The 22,070-nt window shown below is 44.1% G+C and overlaps 1 protein-coding gene across 33 annotated transcripts in view; it reads left to right on the top strand.

Moving 5' to 3' along the window:
• Window positions 1–6,703: 6,703 nt before the first annotated feature.
• APBB2 (amyloid beta precursor protein binding family B member 2) overlaps window positions 6,704–22,070 on the top strand; it is a 190,446-nt gene continuing 175,079 nt past the window's right edge. For 13 of the 33 annotated variants that reach the window (XM_074587898.1, XM_074587896.1, XM_074587879.1 and 10 more), the window contains exon 1: window positions 6,704–6,863. The gene's annotated coding sequence lies outside the window, so the exon portion shown is untranslated. The remainder of the gene's footprint in view (window positions 6,864–22,070) is intronic. The other 20 variants (XM_074587902.1, XM_074587889.1, XM_074587883.1 and 17 more) reach the window with 9 other exon arrangements.

Genomic DNA, 22,070 nt, shown 5'->3' with positions numbered 1-22,070 from the left:
ACAGAGCTGCTGCCAGTCAAGTGAGTGAAGCCAAGAGCCTTGGATTGCCCCGAGACCTGCCTGCCTATCTAGTCCTGTCCTGAAGTGGGCTGTCTGTGCGGGACTGCATGGGAAAGACATTTTCTGCATCTGAGCCAGTCCCAAACTACCTCCTCTTCATCACACCTAAGTCTATGGCATATCTTAGAGTTCCTAGCCACAATAGCAGAGCACCCCATTTTGTACCTAGTTGAATAAAGCTTTCATAGGAGGTGTTTGGTGTGGAGCTTTGGCAAGCTGGTGACTCAGAAGTGACTCAGAGCAGCACAGCTCCGTCACTTTCTCAGTGTGACCATGGTAGATAGAAAGCCTCACAGATCTGAGCTGCTCTTGCTTCTCTACTCTGTAACAGCACATAGAAACATTAAATGGATCCTTTAGACGTGCTAGTGGAATTCAGTTTGTGCCTTTTAGCTGTTGAGACCTCCAAAGTCTTGCCTGTACCAATTCCTATGTTAATTACAAATTAACAGTAGCTATTCACTTGTACTTACAAGACAAGGCTTTGATTTGAAAATGTGTAAAGATGAGAGACTTAACCCCACATTAATAACCACTTTCCAGAAGTACATCTGGCAGAACATAAAACCCTCAGCTAAATTTTAATTCTGTCACAAGGCATTTTACATGTGGTGACCACCCAGCGTATGGCTAATGCAAAGCAGTTGTGTCATACACACTGCTTTTAGCTGGGGGAAACAGCAGTGCAGGGGCTCAACTGCTCTGACACTGCTGTGGATGTCGCTGCCAGTGGAAGGTTATTAGCCTTGGCTCAACTGCAAGCAAATAACATTAAAACCACAGTGAAACAAGGCCTGTTGGGAAACATCACCCCTTCCAGGCTTGCCTTCGCCCCAGCCCGCTCTCACAGCCTAATTCTATAGTGCCTCTGTGCGTCTTTAGAGGCTAGTCTCAGAACACCAGCAGCGGGGAGAAAGGGGTGCTTTTCTCCCTCTCTGCTCCAGGATTTTTTCCTCGCTATTCAAGGAGAGTATTTTCAACCCCCCACCTTCAGAGAAAATTTACACAGTATTTGTCACTGATGGAGAGACTGTTTTTCTGAAGATCGGTTTAACAAGAACTGTTTTGAAGTGTTTATCCAAAGCATATGTGGGTACGAAGAACACCATCGTTTGGCCCTTGAGCATTACTGTTGTAGTGGAGGTGTTCAACTTATGCATGTGCACGCTGAAACAAATCCCTGACTCGGTGGAGAGAAATATTTAGATGGTGAGGGGAACTACACTATGGATCCGAAAAACAATGGGACTGTATCACATTCTGCAGCTGCAAATATAAGCACAAAACATGCTGCTCTTTCCAGTGTACGTTTAAACACGTAGGGCAAAATTCCCATTGAGTGCATTTGCAGCGTGGGCTTTTCTAGCTGGACATTAGATACAGGACTTTTGTCTCTCTTGTTTCAGAGACAAAGCACTGGCCTTCTGTTTTTAGTAAACCTAGCATTTCCAACTTTATCTTAGCTTTCTACACCTCTTTATTAATGTGTGTGGACGTGAATGTGTATATATGCATGTATAACATGAGTGGCTTAGCCATTCTGGCCCGAGACGTGTGTTTCCTGATGGCCTCACCAGGAGCTGTGCTGCTGCACCATCCTCAGCTGCCTGGTGGGAACCAGAACTGGCAGCACAGCACTTCCACGGAAAGCTCAAAGCTGTGAGAGGACCAGGGCTGAAACACAGCAACTGTCGGCAGTGGAGAGGTGTTGGCCTAAAATTCTAAGCTGTGCTTTGTTTTGTGCTGTTTGAACAACTGCCTTCTCAAAATATGGAAAAATTGTAGCCTCAAAGGCAAGCGGCATTCCAAAATCTCTGTTCCACATTCCTATTTCTCAGGTGTAGAAAAATATTGGTGATCATATCTTTCAGTAGCCATCAGAAAGCAGGGTTATACTTCCCATTTTAAGCACCCAAGGCAAGAAAATCTAGCTACACCTTAGCTTTGCAAGTGTGAGCTCTTATCTTTATTTTTTATTACAAGCCTTGCTTGGTGGCAACTTTTGAGTATTTTTGTCTGTCAGAGCCACATAAAACAGTAAATGGAGTTTGCTGAAAAGTCAGCTCTGAATGCACCTATTTGCCTTCTAGCAGAGTGCCCAAGCAGCGGCAGTAGGATTTAGAAACTCTGCATTAATAGCAAATTTTTCTTACAAAGAGCAGCTTTCCCTCGCCTTGGCCCCTCCAGCTAGAATGAACTCCAAAATGGATTGGTTTTTTGCAGTGGACACTTGGTATGTTCTCCTATTTCAAATATTGTGATTGTTTGCAAGCTAACACAGTCACGCTGCTTGCCTCCCCCAGAACTTGCCTGTAATGATAAAAAAAATGGAGCTGCTGGTGTTTGGATGAGTGGGTGGGCTGGGTAAGTGCATCATGTAACCAGGAGTTTATATGACTAGGGGCCAGGCCAGGCCACTTTTTCTTCATCCCACCCTCAGAAAACCTCCGTATACCACTGTATAACAGGCAGGGAAAGGAGAGATCAGAGAATTACATCTAGTCAGATGTCTAAGAGATCATTTATAACTTACTTGACAACCATTCCTGGATGCAAGGCTTTGCACTCCTGAAGAGCTAGAAAGAAACTTCAAAATTATCACTCTGCCTTGCTTGTTATGTCAAGAAATCAGCAAACTGCTGGCCTGTAAATTGCTTCAGATTGCGCTTGTTCCCACACAGCCTTCATTAATGCCATGGTAACATGCCCGAGGTAGCTAATGCAGCGGACAGGAGGGGGCTCCATGAGTATCACAGGAGGCCTTGATTTAGTTCCTGGCTTGATTGAACTACTGGAGTAATCTTATCTGAGACTCTGGCGTCTTGTGGTCTTTGCTTCTCTGTAAATAACACAGGGAAGTTCTTCCATGGCAGAAATAATCTATATGCTTGCCCAGGGAGCACTAATGAGACAGGAACTCAACAAGAGCAATACATGACCTGGGAAACAAGGTGTCCGGGGACTGAAGAGTGTTCTCTACATAAGCAAGAGTATATTCAAACTTGTAACGAAAAATTGTATGCTGCAAATTTAATTCTTAAATCTCCCAGCTGTGTGTGTGAAATGCATGGTGGTTTTCATTCTTTCCAGAAAATATTTGGTGTATTATTTTAAGATGGAGACTTAATGTCACAGTGAGTTCTGTGACTATGTCAGAGAAACAGTTCCAAAGAAAATTACCCTTCTGCTATAACTGAATTTTCCTAATTAATTTTCTATCTTAAACTCGGGTTTAAGATCAATATATTCAGCAAAAGGTTATTTGATGGTGTAGGTTCCTCTGAAATATGCGAGTACAGTTGCACCACTAGATGGTATCCTTGCTTATTTCATAGTCACCTCTTTCCTACTTTCCTCTGCAGCAAGAAACTGTTTCTCAAGGGATGGGATCATTGTGTACTTTAACTATCCGCTTACGTGGACTCACCCTTAAGTAAAAAGCTGGTATATGAAAGAAACTATGAACTTCTGAGAGAGCATTCGGGGGCACAGTCAGCCCCCGAACGGGGTCTGCAGACCCGTGCCATACCGAGGAAGGTTGGGTACAGAGTGTTACTTGCCAATGGGCAAAGTCGGGTGGACTTTGACCAAAATAAATTTGCAGTCATAGTTCAAACATAGAAACAGCAAGATGATGATGAAATGATTTTGGTATGAGCTGATAATATAGAAAGGCCTCTTTTTTTTTTTTTTTTGTTCCTGTTACGTTTATAAACACTGTTTCATGAGATGTTTGTGTCTTAGCTATAGAGGCAGTAAGTGCTCTGTATCAATTCCTGAAGGCCACAACCATAGGAACTATTTCATTGTACTTGGAAAGTTAACACATCAGATCAGTCTAAACCAAGAGATCTATATTTGATGAGACTGGCTGAGCCTATGCAAGCAGTACATCCACCTGCAAACATTTCTGAGAAGTCTGAGTGTATTGAGTGTCTGTCCATTTAGGATGTATATGAAATTCCTTATTTCGTTTTCCCAACACTTCATTTTTATGACTCCGCTTACTACACTGCAATCCAAAGTGCATTATATAGACTATGCAACTAAATGTTAATCATAATTTTAACCACATAGCGAAAACCACAATGCAATGCTTTTACACTTCTCATCAAAGGAACATAAATTTATGATCATCTTGCTTGGCCGTTTCTGTCAGGGAGATATATTAATAGGCTATTCACTTATAATCTTGGGTAACCTGATAGTTGTCTTGCATCTCTCCAATAGATAAAGTGCAAATTCCAGGGAGAGTTCTGCTCCAGTATGCCCTCAAAGCGTAAAAGCTTTCCCTCCTGCTGCATGATGCGCTTTGCTGGAGAGGGAAGCACCCTGATTTGCAAATGCTGGAATTTGATGAATCACCTTTGGATGTCTCAGGAGGTCCTGGGTCCTTCCGGAACTGATCATGATGACACATTTCTATTACAGATAATTAGAACTATTTGGGAGCTTTTTTTTGAACTTCATCATCGTTCTGGATCTAAAAATATCAAGTAAAATTTAAGTTTTACCTTATAAAAGCACTGCTCTTTTTACACAAATTAGAAGATTAAATCATGTTCAATTTTAAGACAAATGGAAAAAATGTTGGTACCACTACAAACAAAAACAACACATTTACGAGTAAGCTATTAAGTATTAAAGTATAATTTCCAGGTGCTTTGCTTTGAATTATTACATCTTTGCCTAATTGTTCCTTCTTCTTGTTCATCACTGTAGTGCTTATAATTGCAAATGTTTTCCTGTTCTTTAGGCTGGTGGATGTCAATATGATCTTCTAAAACCAGAAATATTTCTAATTAAAGATGCTGTATTCCTGTTCATCATAATGATCCCTTGAATTGTGCTAAGTTCATGATTGTTCTGCTGTTATCAGGAGCATAGGTGTAAAGCCAAGGAACAAATTACTGAATAAGATTCTGGAATGCATAGGAAAAATCATCCCTTCCAGATAAACAGATTTGCCATTATAAATGGCGTGACAAATTTTAAAGTAGACTTGGGCACTTCAGTAGGACTGCTAAATGTGTTTTCATTTAAGAGAAAATGAGACTGGCCATTTCATTATTGTAATAGTCTTCTTTGACCTTCTTGTATGTCCATGGTCACTGAATACAACACTGTATTTTACTGCTGATTGTTTTGCATCTGCTATTCCAGGGACTTCCTAAGATTATTAGGAGGTGCAGGAATGAGAGGTGTGTAAGAAACAGAGAAAATCCCACATACTTGGAAGGCTTTAAACAGAATTATCTTCCCATGAATGCATTCTTTGAAACCTTGCTGCTGTCCAGGATGTTACTGTGATTCTCCACTCATTCATCTCAATATGTGCCTAAGGATTCACTCTTGGCCTTACTCTGTGCTACTGCAAGTGTGAGGTTTCCGAGATTGGTCCCTTCACTTGGTTGTTTTCTACACTTGAGAACACCCTGTTTCCTTCTGTCCATGGTGGGCACGTAACTTTGGAGACCCACCAGAACACCACTGTCTGGAGCACTATGCTGGAGCCAAGCACCCCCCAGTAGTCCGTGACTAGAAGGGTTCGCTGATGTTCATCAGCCATGTGGGTGGCTCTGTGTTGCTACTGGAGTCCATATCCAGTGTGAAAAACCACCCATCCTTCTAGGTGGGCTTCCAAACATGCTCCTTGGATCTCCTTATTGCTGGGATACAGCAGGTAGCATTTCAGGAGTATAACTGCTACTGCCTCACCTTGATCAGGGTATTATTACATTGGCCAACACGAGCCTGACTCTTGTTTTCCCCTCCTCAAGGAGAAAAAATGATTTTTCATTAATAGTGTGGTGAGTAGGACTAGGGAAGTGATTGTCCCCCTGTACTCGGCACTGGTGAGGCCCCACCGCGAGTACTGTGTCCAGTTTTGGGCCCCTCACCACAAAAAAGACATTGAGGTGCTGGAGCGTGTCCAGAGAAGGGCAATGAAGCTGGTGAGGGGTCTGGAGCACAAGTCTTATGAGGAGCAGCTGAGGGAGCTGGGGGTGTTCAGCCTGGAGAAAAGGAGGCTGAGGGGAGACCTTATCGCTCTCTACAGCTCCCTGAAAGGAGGGTGTAGGGAGGTGGGGGTCGGTCTCTTCTCCCAAGTAACAGGTGATAGGACAAGAGGAAATGGCCTCAAGTTGCACCAGGGGAGGTTTAGATTGGATGTTAGGAAAAATTTCTTCACTGAAAGGGTTATTAAGCATTGGACCAGGCTGCCCATGGAAGCGGTTGAGTCACCATCCCTGGAGGTATTTAAAAGACAGGCAGACTTAGCGCTTTGTGACATGGTTTAATGATGGTTTTTGTCAGTGTCAGGCTGATGGTTGGACTCGATGACCTGAAAGGTCCCTTCCAACCTGCACAATTCTGTACACCTGCCCCCTGGCAGAAAACCCCCTGCAATGGAAGGAAATCTGCTCTGGAAGCCACCCTGGAGCCCTGACTAAAAGCCCGTCCGTGAGGGGGGCACCGGCGGCGTCCCGGGGGTGGATCAGGGGCGGCAGCGGAGGTAGCGGGCCGCGCCTCACGCCCCGGCCGGCCGGCGGGCACATAATATGGCGCCGCCGCGCCCAGCACCCCCCCCCCGCTCGCCTCGCCCGGCCCCCTGCGGGCCGCGGCGCTGGGCGGCGGCCGGGGCGGAGGGAGAGGAGGGGCGGCGGCGGCGGCCGGCGGCGGCGGTCGGAATCGTTTCCTGGGTAAAGCGCAGCGGGCTGGGAAGCGTTTCCGGAAGGCTGGCCGCATCCCGCAGCGGGCTACCGGCGCCTCCGGGGCGGGCGGCTGAGCGGTGAGGCGGGCAGGTGCGCTCCGCGGCCGGGAGAGAGGGAGGGAAGGGCGGGCGGGCAAGGCAGCGCAGCCTGCCCCGCGGCGGCGGCGGGGCTCCTGGTGCGCGGCCGCCCGCCGTGTCGGCCCGCCCGCTGCCGGCGGGGCGTCCCGCCGCCCTTGCCCGGGGGCGGCTGAGGCGCATCCCCGTCGCCGCCGCCTTCTTCCCCCCGGCTCACAGAGGTGCCGCCGCCGCTGAGGGGAGCTGGCGGGAGCCGGCGGGGGCTTCCACCCCGCGGGGGAGAACAGCGGCCGGGTTGGGTCTGCTGGGGATGGGGGCGGGCGGTGTATGAGGTAAAAAAGCATGAAAATCGGCAAAAGTGTCTGTAGAAGTACCTTTTTTATTATTGTTATTTTTCTTTGGTGGGTATTAGAGGGGGCTGTGCGAGTTCAGCGCTGTGATTAAATCGTACTTGGGGGTTGCAGATGGGAGTGTGCAAAAATACAGTGCTGGGAACAAAACCCCATTTAATCCCATATGAAGTTTCTAGGGGAAATCACTTGGGTCCCATGGTGACAATGGAGCCGCTTCTGGTTGCGGCTCGAGAGAGAATGAATTGGGACAGATCAGGTGGAAAGTGCAATTGTTTGTATTCATACTTCATTGCTTTGCCTGCTTGTTTGCAGCGTTTTATAATTATTGGGTGGGCTCTTACTTGCTAGAGAGGTTAAGTGCAGTTCTGTACTTTCAACGCAAAATGACTAAACCCAAGGAAAAACAGCCCCAAAGCCTGCAGTGGTGATGGACCGGTAGGCTTTGTGCATTGTGGATGCTGTTGGTAGCCGCGCAGGGTAACAGGATCTGCAGTAAGTTGTGCAGGACAGCAGGATCTGCAGCAAGGTTCTGTGCTTCGCCGAAGATCTGTCGTATCGCCCCAGAAGCCGAGGTGTGAGTTGCTGCTGAGCTGCTGCAGGCTCGCCGTGTCCTCTGGCATGTTCCTCCAGCTCGTTCTAGGTCTGACACCTCCTCATCCTGCCATCTCAGGCTCTGGTACGCTCTGAAAGCTTGAGTGAGTTGTCTGTCTTGTGTTTAAAACTATTTTCTGCCTGCATAATTGCATTTGGTTAAAATAAGCGTGCAGATGTCCTGGCACTTAAAGGGAGAGACATCCTCTTACGGTGACCTTGGGACAAAATCTTGGCTGATTAACTTCCTTGCCTGGAACAGCCATGCTGAGTGTGGGTATTTTTGTTCTTCCTTTACAGCGATGAGTGTTTGATCGAATACTTTTTGGCTTGTATTTTTGGGGTTTTTGGCAACTTATGGGAAACTGAGATTTGGAGAGGACTCGTTGGGAGGAAGAATAGTTTTATCATGTATTACGAAGAATATATTACTTGGTTGTAACAGGGAGGAAGATTCTTGGCTATGAAGCAGCACAAGTGAATGTGCGCTTCCCGGTGAAGGAGGCATCTAAGCAGTAGATCACAACAGCGTGGGAATAATTTTCTAGGAGAGGGGATGTGTGGCATGGAAACCTGGATCATTTCTTTTGTTTCTCGGTTCTGCAGCTGAGTCGTGAACAGTGACAAAAATGGTCATTTTTGGTGGGGCTTTGGGTGGACTCTGCTGTGCCCTCAGTAAGAAGGGATGGTGGCTTCCTTAGGAAACTCTTGAGGAATGTAGAGAGGGCTGCTGCAGAGTTTGAGCTAAAGAGAGGGGTGACTTGGGGAGCTAGTTAGGAAGGAAAGGGAGTACTTGAGATTGCCTACTGCATGGATTTTTTTAGCAGAGGCTGTGAAAAAATAAAATGAATCCTGATAGTTGGTAGATAATCAACTGATTGCATCTCTGTCATCTGCCAGATGACAGATCTACGGGATGTGTGGTCACACTTGAACAAATCATCCGTGCTGAAAACAAACTATACCATATGTACACCCTTTGCTAGTAGAAGATGAGGTCTTGCCTTTGTTCGCTGCTGTGAGTGAGGAGCTCTGCTGCTGGGAACAGCAGAGCAGGAGATGTGCTGGGTGCGTTAGCTTGTTTCCCACCAGGCTGCTGCTGTCCTGCTGCCATGGAGAAAGTAAAGGTGATGGTGGAGCGTGTTAGGCCAGGACATGGGCAGGAAGGGTGGTGGGATGGGTGCGAGCTCCTGGGGAGTGCCAGACATGGGTCAGACAGGTGCAAAGAGGGGCTGGGGAACAGAAATGCCAGTTTTCTGGAGGAGATGAGGAAATTCTGGCTTGTTTAGTGTAGCAAATAAGGCCTGAGAGGGGATACGATTGCCATCTGCATGTACAGCAGGGATATAAACACTAGAAGAGGAGAGGAGCTGTTTAACCTAAAGAACAATGTTGGCATGAGAACAGACAGATATAAACTGGCACAAATAAACTTAAGCTGGAATTTAGACAGTTTCTTCCCTAAATGGAGTGAGGTTCTCGAACAAACTTAAAATGGGGGAAGTGGGAGCAAGCCCCCTAACTGGATCTTCAGGATATACTGGGGAATTTTATATCACGTGCTCGGCTGTGGCAGTAGGAGATGAGGCTTGGTGACTCAGGAAAAGCTTTTCCGTACATCTGAGTTAACAGAATATAGATTTTCTGCGCTAATGTTTCGTATTTTTAAAATCTGACATTCAAAACTGGCATAAAAACCGAGTGCTTGCTGTACAACTTGTATTGCTACTTAGAAAGGGCTGTGATGTGCTTAGTGCCAGAAAGTGCCACTTTCTGAAATGTTTTGCAAGTTAGTTTTTTTCCCCTCCAAAATAGTAAGTGTTGGCTTACAGCTGCATCTAATCGTGTGGAAATTCCTTTTTCTTGAAGTCAAAACTGTGCAAAAGGAGACTATAATGTATGTGTGTGTGAGCTGTTTGAGGTTATCCTTCAGGTTAAAAAATGAACTGCAGAACACCTTTTTCTTTCTTTCTTTTTTTTTTTTTCTATTGAAGTAGTTCATAAATCTTCTCAAAAAAGGTGGTTTTCGGGGGGACTGTACAGCAGACCCAGAGTGTGAACTGAGAGCAGTGCTCCAAACTACACCGTCACTGGAGGACTGGAATAGATTAATTTTAAAGCAAATTTGAAAAAAAGTCTAGTTGAGCTGGTTGTACATGGGGTTTATCTCATTGGCTGTTATGCAGAACAGCTGGGAGTTACCCAATGTGGTGGTTGCAGTAGTTGAACTGGTACAGAAGTCGGTAGTCAGTTCTAAAAATATTGATATCTATCTATCTAAAAACACAGAATACAGCCAGCTGTAGATGCTACATAATGGGTCCTATGATTGTCAGCAGTACCTGACCGTTTCTAGGAAATGTAGTAAGTATAGAAATAAAAGAGCAGCAGTGATGGGCCAAACCAAGGGTTCACCTCTCTAGCCCAGTATACTACACAGCTTGCTTGAGCAAGCCACGTGGTGGCTGGTTTCACCTCCAAGCAGCACCTCTAAGATGCCTCTCAGTGTTTCTGTGTAGTTTCCTTGCCCTGAGGCAGAAAGTGGTCTCTTCCCATTAAGAGGGGTGAGGAACTCTTGCAGGCTGACTTAGTCTATTGCCCACTGAAATCAAATGTGAGAAAATGAATTGAGGAGAGGTGAAAACGGCTGCATTTATAATGTGGTTCGTTGACTCTGTGACTCACATCCCTTTTGCAGGGAAAAGGAGACCTTGAGACATGTACATCTGATGCATGAGGCTGCAGTTCCTCTTCTGGCTCCTCCAAAGCCTCTTACCGAGCTTATGGGTGTTTTTTTGATTTGTAGCTTTCCTATCTGCAACCTTATGAAAGATCCTCTTGCCAGCTTCCTCCTGCCGCTGTCTGAGCTGGCCTCAGCTCCGTGGGCTGATGGACTCCAGACTTGATGGGCAGGGTCCCAGCACCTCTGTGCCTGTCTGTCTTTCCTTGTCTCATCATGGGTCTGGGCAGAGGACTAATTGCTGCTGCCCCAGGGCTTTAAAGAGTGGAGGGTGTTGTTGGGGTGCTCTGTGTGCTGTCCTGCTTTATTTTTCTAGTTTTTTTTAACCCTTCACCTTCAGTCTGCTCCCTTTTTGATCTGTTGTCTTCTGCAACCTTTCCTTTTTTTTTTCTTTTTTTTTTTCTCTCCTTGTAAACAGATGCACAAGGAAAAATATGAACAGGATGACCTTATTCAGAAGCTCCTCTATTGGTGCTCTCTGATGTTCTCTGAGCATCTCTAGATCCTGTTCTCAGCTTGGGGTTGCCAGAGCTGGGTGCAACCTTTCACTGTTTCAAAACATTTGGTGTTTTTTCATTCCAAATGCTTGTCTGGTCTGTCTGCAGCCCTCTGGGACTTCATTGCAGCCTCCATGGCCTTTGGCCAGGATTGCTGCTTGTCTCTGGGTCTGCTGCTGGCTGTGTAAGAATTCCCTCCTCCTGCTCGTTCTCAGCTGGCTTCCTTCATTTGGCGGCTGTTAGCTCTTGTTGGACAGAGATGGTTACTGATCCTGTGTTGTGCCACTCATGATTTTGTAAGCCTCTGTCTTCCTTATTAAGTTGGCTTTTGACCTGCCTGGAGGGTTGTCTATTCAGATATTCTTTGTATGGAAACCATTCCTGACCGCCAGCATCCCTTTCCAGGAGTCTCCTGGTTCTACATGCTCTTTTAGGATGAGAGGATCCGGGCTGTGTACAGTTTTCAACATGTAGGGAAGCTTTGGGGCTATACAATGGCATAACCATGTTTTGTTTTCTTAATGATTTACGATGTTTCATTTGCATTTTGGACTGCTAGTGAGTTAATTTAATGAATCTGTGAAGTCGTAGTGTCAAGATGTTGCTCGGGGGTATGGCCAGTTTGGAATCCTTCAGTTACGTATAGCCATGGTTGTGTCTTTCCCATGTGCATTGTCGTACATTTTTTGTCTTTATTTGCATTAACTTTCCTCTGCAATGTTATTGATTCAGTCTCCCTGGATGGTCTGGAATTCCTCGCATCCTGGCCTTGCTACCACAATCCATTTTTTTTTTTTTTATCGTCAGCAAACTTCAACTTGCTGTTTATTCACCTTTCCTTGCCTCACATGAATGTGTCAAATGGACAAAGTCTGAGCATGGGTCTCTGGTGAACTTCATTGGTGACTTCTGTTCGCTCCAAGAAGAAACTGTTTACTCTTATCCTTAGCCTGTTTCTATTTTTCAACCAGCTATCTCTCCACGTAGGACCTTTCTTCTTACCTCTGTCTGCCTAGTTTCCTTATGAAAGCCCTTAGTTTTTGGTAGGGGACTTGGTTGAAGTCCTTTTGGAAATTCAGACAGGTCAGAAGGAATGGGTGTGTGTTGTCCATGTTTGGCACCTTTGAAGAACTCAGAAAGGTTTGTTAGGCAGGGTTTCTCTCCATACAAACCGTACTGACTCTTCTCCAGCAGACTATTTATCAACTTCTCTCCTTTTATCATTAGCATCAGTTGAGTTAATTATTAGCCTGGTAGAGGTGTTGGCTTTGCAGCTTTGTACTTCCCTGGATCCCTACTGAGATTGTTGTCTCCTTTGCTACTTTCCATTCACCTTCCACAGAGGATGTTTCAGGCGGGAGGTTGCAGAGCTCTGGCAGAAGAATTTGACGGAAGCATTGCAGAGGGTGCCCTGGGATTGCTAATGGATGCTGGTTTAGCTGTGCCTCCTCAGAGGGGTCATGGTTGTGTAAGCCTGTCACCAAAGGGGCAAGGGCAGACCCCGCAGCGAGGTCACTGGAAGTGAGCGTAGGAGCCTGCCCTGACAAAGACAGCAGGCACTTGGCATCCGTCACCTGCAGGATAATGAGTAGACCTTGTGTGGTGGTATTTCTATGCTTTAAAAGATCAAACTGGATTTAGCTAAGATCTAAGGTGAATCTTTAAGTTCTGCTACTACCATCATTCTCCTACCATCAAATTCCATTTTCTTTTTTTAACTAAAATGTGCTGAGCTTTGGTCTCCCCTGAAAACGTGAAATTTGTTTGGGTAAGCATTTAGATGGTGATTTTTTTACTGCTGAACACACTTTACATCTGTGTATAACACTGATTAGTGCCTTCTAAAGTGGTCTGCATAACAATTAGGATGATTAACTAGATGCAGATTTCTGCCTTTATCAGTAGTCTGCGCTGCATTTGATACTCAACACTGATCTCAGAGGAGTGAAGTCAGATGCAGGTTACTCTAGGATATTTGTGAATGTAAACTACTAACGAGTAGTAGTGCATTAACAGTAATAATATGTGACAGAGTAAGGTTTGCTACGAAATAAAATACATACATTTTTGCTTCTGATCTCAATATAAGATAGCCAGTGTCTGTAATTCTGGTTTGTTTTGAATAGTGCTGCTGCTGTAAAGTACTGTAAAGTAAACTCCTGCCAGACTTATATTTGACAGTTTAATCTTTTGGACTTCACAATTTAAAATCCTCTGCTAAAATGTCGGTGGTGTCCTCCTGTAGCCATGCCAAAATAGAGTTGTAACCCACTGATTTAGTCGTCTAGTTCTTACTGTTTGGCTGTCCTTTTTTTATGTAGAAATCTAAAAGAAATCTTTCTCTCTTTCCTTTGTCTTCCTTGCCAGATTATATTGCACCCCAGGTAATATATCCCATCAGGCAAGCATCAGCTCTGCCTGCCCTTGGGAAAGCCCTCCTGGAAGCAGTAGACATGCTTTGCTGTGATATGCTTTTAAGCAGTTTTGTAGTGTGTTTAGTTCTTTTGTTGAAGGTTGGTGGGTTTGGTTTGGGTTTTGTTTTTGGTTTTTTTTTTTTTTTGGCTTTAGTGCAAGTGTAGTTTAATTTTCAAAGGCATTTCTAAACTACTTCTGCAGATTTCGAGTGTAGAATATGTGCCCCCTTGGGTTTGGTATCAGTGCTGAAATGTGTTTCGTGCAGGACTCTGTTAGTCACAAATGATTTTTTTTCTTATGTCTATTAGCTGGTTATGGAGGGAAGTTTCCTGGTATAATTATTGTGTATAAAGGATAGATTCCAAAGGGAAGGAAGCTGGCAGGCACTAAATGTTCCCTACCTTTGTGAATTAACTTGTTTGAACAGAAGAAACTGCCATAAACTTTACATGTTTTGTTGTTGTCTGTTGTAGAAACATGTCATTCCTTTGCAGCGTTCTTGGGGTAGAAAGCCCTCCAAACAGTTATTAAATGAGAGTAATTTGGTGTGACTAATATTGGCACAAATTAGTTAAGCCTTTATTGGAAACCTCGTAAGTATAATTTCTCAGATGGGTTGGAGGGAGATGCTGCAGGGTGTTACTGGCCAGCTGCCTAGTTCAGCGAATGAGGAGCTTGACATTAAGCCATCCTATGTATTTAATATAGAATTTCATTATAAGGAACTGGAAGCAGTAGTTTGGGTAAATATGACAACTAATTCATTGCTCTCATGTTTGCATTTGCCTTGTTAATTCTATTTGCAAAGCGGATTATTGCTAGGAAAGGATGTTTCTTAGCAAAGTATTGAGTTCTGTAGCTGTAGAGGAAGCTGTGCAGGGAACCAGCATGAAAGATGAAAGGGAGCTGAAAGGAAGAGAAATAAGGAGGAGGGTTGCTCTCGCATGGAGAATTCAGCGCTTGCTGGATTAAATTGGGACTTAAATGCAGCATAATGGAAAGATAGTTTAATTAGGTTGTTTAAGTGAGTTGAAGATATATATACACATATAGGGTACAATCTATGAATTTATGGAAAGTTTCATCTGGAAGTAAATACAGTAGGAAACCTGGGTGTTTGATACACAGGGTATTAAGGAAGCCTCCAGCGCTGCGTGACGACCACGTCTCATTAGCATCCTGCGTGCCTTGTGTGTGAGCAGGAGAGGTTGGATCTCCATGTGATCGTTTCCCTGGTACCCATCTGAGTGTAAAACGGTGCTCTTTGGGGAGCAGGGGAGCGGCACGCCAGCGGTGCCATGGGAAGCTTCTGTTTGCCAGTGAAATGGCTGGCGCTGGATGCATGCTGTCTGCATCCCTGTGGTGATGCTGGTCAGCAGAAAGAGGCACAAGGGTAGAAGTATTACGACAGAGTTAAATTTTGGTAACTCCCTTTAATAGAATGATGTAAAGTATTTCATAGGAATGAAAGTAATTTATGCAAAAGTTTCTTGCTGTTTTTTCTTCCCTCTTGAAAGGTTAAATGGCCATTTTTCCTGGGTATATAAAGCTGTTTTCCTCTGACAGGGGAAAATGTAGGGAATAGGCAACAAATGAAGTCTATGTTGCCATACCAGGAGAGTCTGAGGTCAGTTTTAATGCCTTAAAATATCTAGGGAGAAGCCCTGCTGCTGGGATAGCTGGAGTCCAGCGCTGCAGTGATGAAGTGGGTACCTGATCTCCAGGGAGGCAGAGGGGTGGTGTGGAGCTGATGTGGCTTGGAAAAGGAGATCCAGTGCTAGCAGAGGGACCGTACCATGGTACTGGCCCTCGTCCTGCCTTCATCTCCTTCCTCTTCTTGCTGCAGCTCTGCCCTCTCCTCTGCTATACCGCAGGGACCTGCGTATGCTGGTGTTTATGTCCCGTAACGGTCCCATGTTGCTTCAACCTTGCTGCTGAAGGAAAGTGCTGGTGTCCAGGAGAGGAGGGTTTGCCCCAGGCATGGAGGACGCGGGTTGTGAAGCTGTACTGCTCTTGCACAGGCTTTGAAGCCTATTGTAAATGTTGACAAATTAAAACCCTATCTCGATATATAATTTCACAAGATAGCACTGTGCGGTGGGTGTGTGCTTGTGTAAAATGCCATTACTGCACCCAGCTTTTCTGTTAATCCAGGCTAACAAAATGGCATTGTATTATCCATTACTTACTGTTAAATTCTTGTTATGATGTGAGATTTTTAGAAGAAATTGAAATGTTAAAAATAATCTTCACTCTTTAAGGAATTAAGTTTTACTCTGATACTATTTTTTCCCAAGAGTATAGATGTAAAACTCAGCTTAAAAATATGACAGAAATGGAAGATATAGTATGGGTAAAGAGAAAGGGAAAGGTTATAAAGATAATTTCAATTGACTCTGAAAGATAGAATTGCTTGCTTGGGAAGTAACTTATATTTTTAGAGTCCTGTGGGAGCCTGCTTGGCCTTTTTTTTTTTTTTTTTTTTTTTTCCTCCCTTCTTCCCTCTTGTTTTTTTCCACCACACTTCAGGAAAACAGTGAAACAACATGAGAACTATCAGTAAAGAGAATGGTTTAACGAACATCTGTATATAAAAAGCTGTATGTATTCAGGCAAATGAGACTTTTGAGGAGTTTGACGTTTGTTAGCTTAAAAATTTTTCAGATATAGGAAAAATGTTTGACGATACCTATGTGTTTGAAAAGAGAAGCTTTTAATTATTTGATGTTTGCTTGTCAGAAATGTTTGAGATCGGACTTATCGTTAGGTAAGTTTGTAGGCTGCTAAGATGACTACCCAAGAATATTGAAATAACTTGGTGACAAAGCAATGTTGCCTTTAAACATGTGTTGTTATTTAAGCACATGCAAGAGCTGTTAGCAAGCCACGCTTGACTATATAAATGTTTTTTAACCTTATTTTTATAATCTTTGCATGCCGTTACATCAGCATCCATCTAGCTGTGTTTTTTGCCAATTCTTGGCATCTCTAAACTTTTTCAGTAAAATAGCCTGTATGTATTGCTGTGATGCAAGCATGGATTTAAACTTGAGTAAACATAATGGTCCTATATATGCCAAAATAGATGAAGCTCTCTGGTAGAAGCATATGGGCGTTTAGGGACCAGTAAGTCTTTTTTGAAAATCAATATAGATATGTCCTAATGTGATAAAGATGGTGCTGTTTGTTAGGGAAACTGCATAAATGGTCCCTGGGAAATGTGTCTTTGCAGCCTAACCGCATATTGATATTGCGATGTCCTTGCCCCAAAGTGTAACTCTAATGGAAGACCACAGAAAATCCAGGTATTCCCGGGGAAGGGGGATCAAGAGGGATGATTAGGAGGCTCCCAGGGATGTCAGTGAGGCTTGATGCCAAGGATGTCCTGGAGTGGTGGGACCCTCAGAGCATTGTTAAAGCTTCGTACCTCAGGCAGGAGTCATGTTTCAGTTGTTTCCTATCCTGTTTTGGGCTAAAAATCAGCCAGCACTACCACATGCTGGTTCTGAAATACAGTCTCCACGTTCTGGTTTTGGCCAGCTAGTGTATAGCAATAGATGTAATGGTGTGATGTGGTTTTACTTATTCATTTTTGGGCAGAAAAAGGGGGTTCCCTCGGTGCTTTCCGAAGCCAGCAAGTCAGGAGGTGATGCTCTTTCTTCTCTCTCCTTTCTGACATGTGTGCACATGTTGCAGTGATGGGAATGGTTGACAGGCAGGACATGGCGAGGTGCATCCCTAAATTTACAACAGACCTTGCTGGTAAGAATTGTATGAAGGCATTTCCCTCGTAGCAGTGGCTCTGCTGACACTGGGAGCCACAGAGTCGTGACAGCCGAGAGCTGCTTTTGTCCTTGCCTTGTGGTAACCTGTAGGCTTTAATGAGCAGACCTACCATCCCGGTCTCTGAAGAGACACAGGAGTTGGCAGCTGGCCGTTTGCCATCCTGCAGCACAGCCTTTGAGTCTGCTGCTGCTAAACGAGCAGGTAGGAGCACTAGCTGGGTGCAAAAAGTTGGTTTTTTTATGCAAAATAAATAGCTAATTTTACATGGGTGAGGCTGAAATTCTTTGGCTGCGCCTCCTTCCATGGCAGAAGAGAAGTTTGCCTTCCTGGCAATGCTGTTCTGAGTTTTTGTGCGTGTGCGAGGTAAAATGATTATTTTCCTGAATTTAAAGCTTGGATCCTTCTTCCTTGAGTTCTCCTGGATGTCTAGATCTATACCACTTTGAAAACCCATTTGAAGACAGATAACCCAAACTTCTCTGAACCTTCCCCAAAAGGTTTATGTTGAGGCATTTGGCCTGCTTCTCTGCTTCTGCTCTGTGCTTCTGCATAATCCTTGAAGTGTAAATATAGAGCTGGAAAAAATAACACTCTATCTCGTTGACAGTATTCCAGCTTGCACTAGGACTTAAATTAAGAAATAAGAACTTCTGCTATAAATCAGAAGTTTGAGTTTGTAGCCCCTTAATTTTTGGCCCGATAAATCCTGTTACTCCCAGAAAGCTGTTAAGGTTCATCTCTGTAAGTCCTGAGGATGTTTTAAATCTGTGGATTATTTAAGTAACGCATGTGCCAAGGTTTAAAATAAGACTGCTAACCCACACAACACGCTGGTGGTAAAACCAGGAGTGGATGGTGTGGAGCTGATTTAGGAGACAGCGAATGACTGATCCAACTTCAAACCTAGCTAGTGTTGAGCTTTAGCTCCTGCTGCCTGTATGGCTTTTGCTGCTGTACAGGGATGGAAGATTTATGGGATGCTGATGTTTGTACTGGTATCATTAGTTTTCTTGAACTGAAGGGGTGGATGCTGGCCCGCTATGTTCCCTTGGTACCTGCAGCACAGGGCTGTGGTAAGGCATTCTTGATTGGCACATAGTTATTAGCATGTGCTGAGTTTTCCCTGCTGCTGAATGTGAATGCTTGAGAACTTCCTCAAGCAGCCGGCGATCAAGTTGGGAACCAGGCTTTTCCTCGTTTTGAGGTTGCTCTTTGAACTGAGATTGCAAGAAAATGTTTTTGGTGTGGGTAAAAGCAGTGTGCTGATACGGCAGGGTATGAAGCCTCTTGGCAGAAGGTGAGCTAAAAGGAGGTGTGTAAATTCTAGATCCATCATGGTAGAGGATTTAGCCGAATTTGTGTAGATTCTCAAAACTGATGGAGGAGATGCTCTAAGGAGAGTGACGCACGTACCCTGTGATTGCAAAATGAAGATACTGATGCTTCTAAAGGCTGGCTCGGGAAAAGCACTTGCCAGAGGGCTCAGGTGGAGGCAGGAGCCAGCACATAAATAGATGAAGAAGAATTTTAATTACACAGAGGAGTTAGATGATGAATTGGGCTGCAAAATGCAGCAGTAAAATAAGCCTAAATCACTTTGATGGAATTAGGCACTAACCTTGAAATAAAACTCCTCTGTGGAGCAGTGGGGAGGCATACTCTGTACCAAGCACAATATAAACGCACTTAAAAATGTTTTCTAGGTTTCTTTTTTTACTCCCCTTGTCTGTTTTAAGGACAGGCCTGGGTTTGTCCTGAAAGAGTCTGAAAATACCTCAAGTTGAGAATAAACATGTTTTGTTTCACAGAAACTGAAGCCTAGGTCTAGGAATTTCACACACAGCCTGTGTTCCTTTGTATTTTCCTGGCCATTCCTAATGTAGTAATGTCTGTAGCTCTTATTATTTCTAGCTCAGAAGCAACTCAAATGCTTTCACAGTGCAACAGGAAATTTTAAAAGGCCTTGAGAGACCCCATGCGAAGCTTGTCAAATGGCCATGGCTTGTTGGTAAAAATGGACGATTAAAAAATAGCATTTTCCAGAGGGTTGTTAGTTGGATGTGGCAGGCTCATGGATGTTTTGCTGCCTCTCTCAAAAGCTGTGGATGAAAGAACCTTTTCTTCCAAGCAGAGCAGTGCACGTATGAACGCTTGGCTCTTCTTGAGGCTGGTATAATCAGAGGTAGAAAGTATCTGGACATCAAATGGAAAATGGTACTAAAATTATTAGTGCTTTCGAAATGGATGTTTTCATAGTTGTTAGCCATAACTAAAAAGCACCACATATCTTAAGCTTAATAAAATGCTTAAACCTAAAGCAAAACGGTTCCTTTAAAGTAACTTCAGTCATGGAGAACCTCTCCCTTTTCCAAGGTGAGAGTAATGCAGCTGGAGCAGATCGGTTTTACTAAGTGGCCACTGAAGAGTGACAAGAGGAAAAGCACTGTAGTGAAATAACAGTGTGGGTTTGATCCCCTCTGATGGGGAACAGGTATTTAAAAAAACAAAAGGCCACTCTATTGGAAAGTCTAACTCTAGAGCTGCTCTCTTAAGAGGCACCAGAGATGGCTTCAGAAATTGAACTGTCATTGTAGAAAAGGCAGCTCATTGTAAGAACAGAGGTCAGAAACTTGCTTTTTGCTGCTGAACAAGAGCGCTCTTAGGAGGCTCTTACATGCTGACCTCCTTCGTATGCTTGTTGCTGTTTCATGGTATAAAAATTTCTGTGTTTAAAACAACCTTTTTCTTAAAAGATAGAGAGCAAAGTATTTACAATGTTAGCATGGGGTTGGCAGCTTTTAATTAGATGCTTTAAATCCAAAGTTAAGAAGTGGCATGCCAACAGGAATTTTTAAATCTACTGGTTTTCCTGTTGTCACATGGATTTCTTCATGTTAATCTAACTTTTGATAATTGCTCCCCTGACCCAGTTAAACTTTTTATGCTGTCCTTTCCACATCAAGTCAGGCAAGCATAAACATTTCATGTGTACTAAAACAGTAAGTTTTGTCTTCAGAAATGAGTCACAGGCCAGTGTAGGAGAGAAAGGAGATCAACAAGAATTGTCTTGACTTTTTTGTCCTGCATCTTAAATGAAATTGTGTAAGCAGATGCTGTATTTGGGTCCTGCTGCTGTGATGGGGTTTACACTGTCCTCAAGCTGTCCCTGAAGAAACCTTCATGACTTCCACGGTGTATTGTAATGATCACAGTTAGGTTGCTCAGGGGTGTGACCTACAATAATAAAAGCTTATGGACACCAAGCAACTTGCAGAATGGAGAAGTGCAGAAATGGGCTTAGGAGTGGGCTAGCCGAGGTCAGAGCTGCCCAGATGTCTACCTGATGTCCTCGGCTCCCTTGTCTCTTAAGGTGCCTCATGCTATAATGAGGTAGCTGGCATGTGATGTTAGATGCTCTCCCCGGCCTCACAGATGAAGTCGTACGGTCCTCTGGTGAGGAGGTGTCCTCTCTTGGGTGACAACAAGGCTGGCTTTATGCCTGAGGAGATGTTGCATGAGAGGCACAAAGGACAGGCAATATCCCCCCAAAATACTGATTGTGAGATGTGAATTTCTTTAACTGTATTAATTTTTTTGAACTGAAAACTTTGGATGCAAGTTGCACGTTAGTGGTGATAAGTGTTGCCAGGGAGGCCTGTTGTTGCCACTTTTCAGGCAAGCGGCACATTTTGGATTTTACTCCTGTGAGACGATGATTGACCGCTGGCTCCCATCACGAGAGCAGAAAAAGGTATTTCAGTGAAACTTGCACTAGGTGTGTTTCATCTGGGATGCCCAACCTTTGGGGCATGGGAGTGTGTACCTTGTTTGCTTCCATGGGTGTCTGGTGCCCCTCCTGAATCAAAAGGATTGTCATCCCAAAATACCTTTAAAAGAAAGGTGAGAAACAGCCTGTTTCTAGTTGTTGATCCGTCCCTAAAGTAAAAACAAGAGTGTGTGGGGTTTTTGGGGGGTTTTTTGTTGTTTTTGTTTTTTGTTTTTTTTTTTTTTAATGAGGAATAATTACAATTTTCATTTTCTGAGTAGGGCCCTTGGCGATACAAAAGCCACTGGTCAATTTTTTTTTTTTGTAGGGTAAAAATAGGAGCTAGGAGTGATGATGGTATACCAGATTCTTCCAGGGTGCTTTTATCAGAAGGGATCTGTTTGCCTGAATATTCACTGTAATTGTTATCACTTACGTTTTTCTGTCCTTTTCTCTAGAGAAAACAAATCTCACTTTTAGCCTGCATCCCGGTTTTGTGTAAATCACTAATTGTTCTTTTGTTTTGTCAGGCTGTGGCCAGTCACCAGATTTGGGATCATAATAGTGTTGTTATTAAGGAGCTCTGGTGCTTTAATTACATGTGTGCCGCACTTCTGAGTGGTATGAAAGGGATGTAACATGCTCCCTGGGCATCCCAGCGGCTGTAGTGAGAATAATACTTGGGATTTTTTCTGTCACTTCTTGAGTGACTGCTATTAAGACTGGCATGTATGCAGAAGTCTTCAGCATACAGAGCATTAGTTGCTGCTCCAAATAAACTTGGAATATGTAACCAGTAGAGCTTTACCCTGCTGAATTCATTCTCATGCTCTCAGATATCTTGAATTTGGTGGCTTAATTTCATGTTGGTGGCCCCTTTGTACAAACGTATGCTTGTGTGATTCGGGACAGCTGTGTGGGGTTGCTGAGGAAGAGCCCTGTGTGCCGCTAATGTGAGCTGGAAGGTCTCACGTGTCCCTTCCCCGGCACGGAGCGGCTTAACACCTTCTCCCAAGGCTTGTGACACAATCACGCTTCCCTGCAATTAGTCACTTGGCTAATTCCCAGCGTTGGT

The sequence above is a fragment of the Larus michahellis genome, chromosome 5 (assembly GCF_964199755.1).
Source record: "Larus michahellis chromosome 5, bLarMic1.1, whole genome shotgun sequence".
NCBI classification, from domain to species: Eukaryota; Metazoa; Chordata; class Aves; order Charadriiformes; family Laridae; genus Larus; species Larus michahellis.
This window is presented reverse-complemented; position numbering and strand designations above follow the sequence as displayed.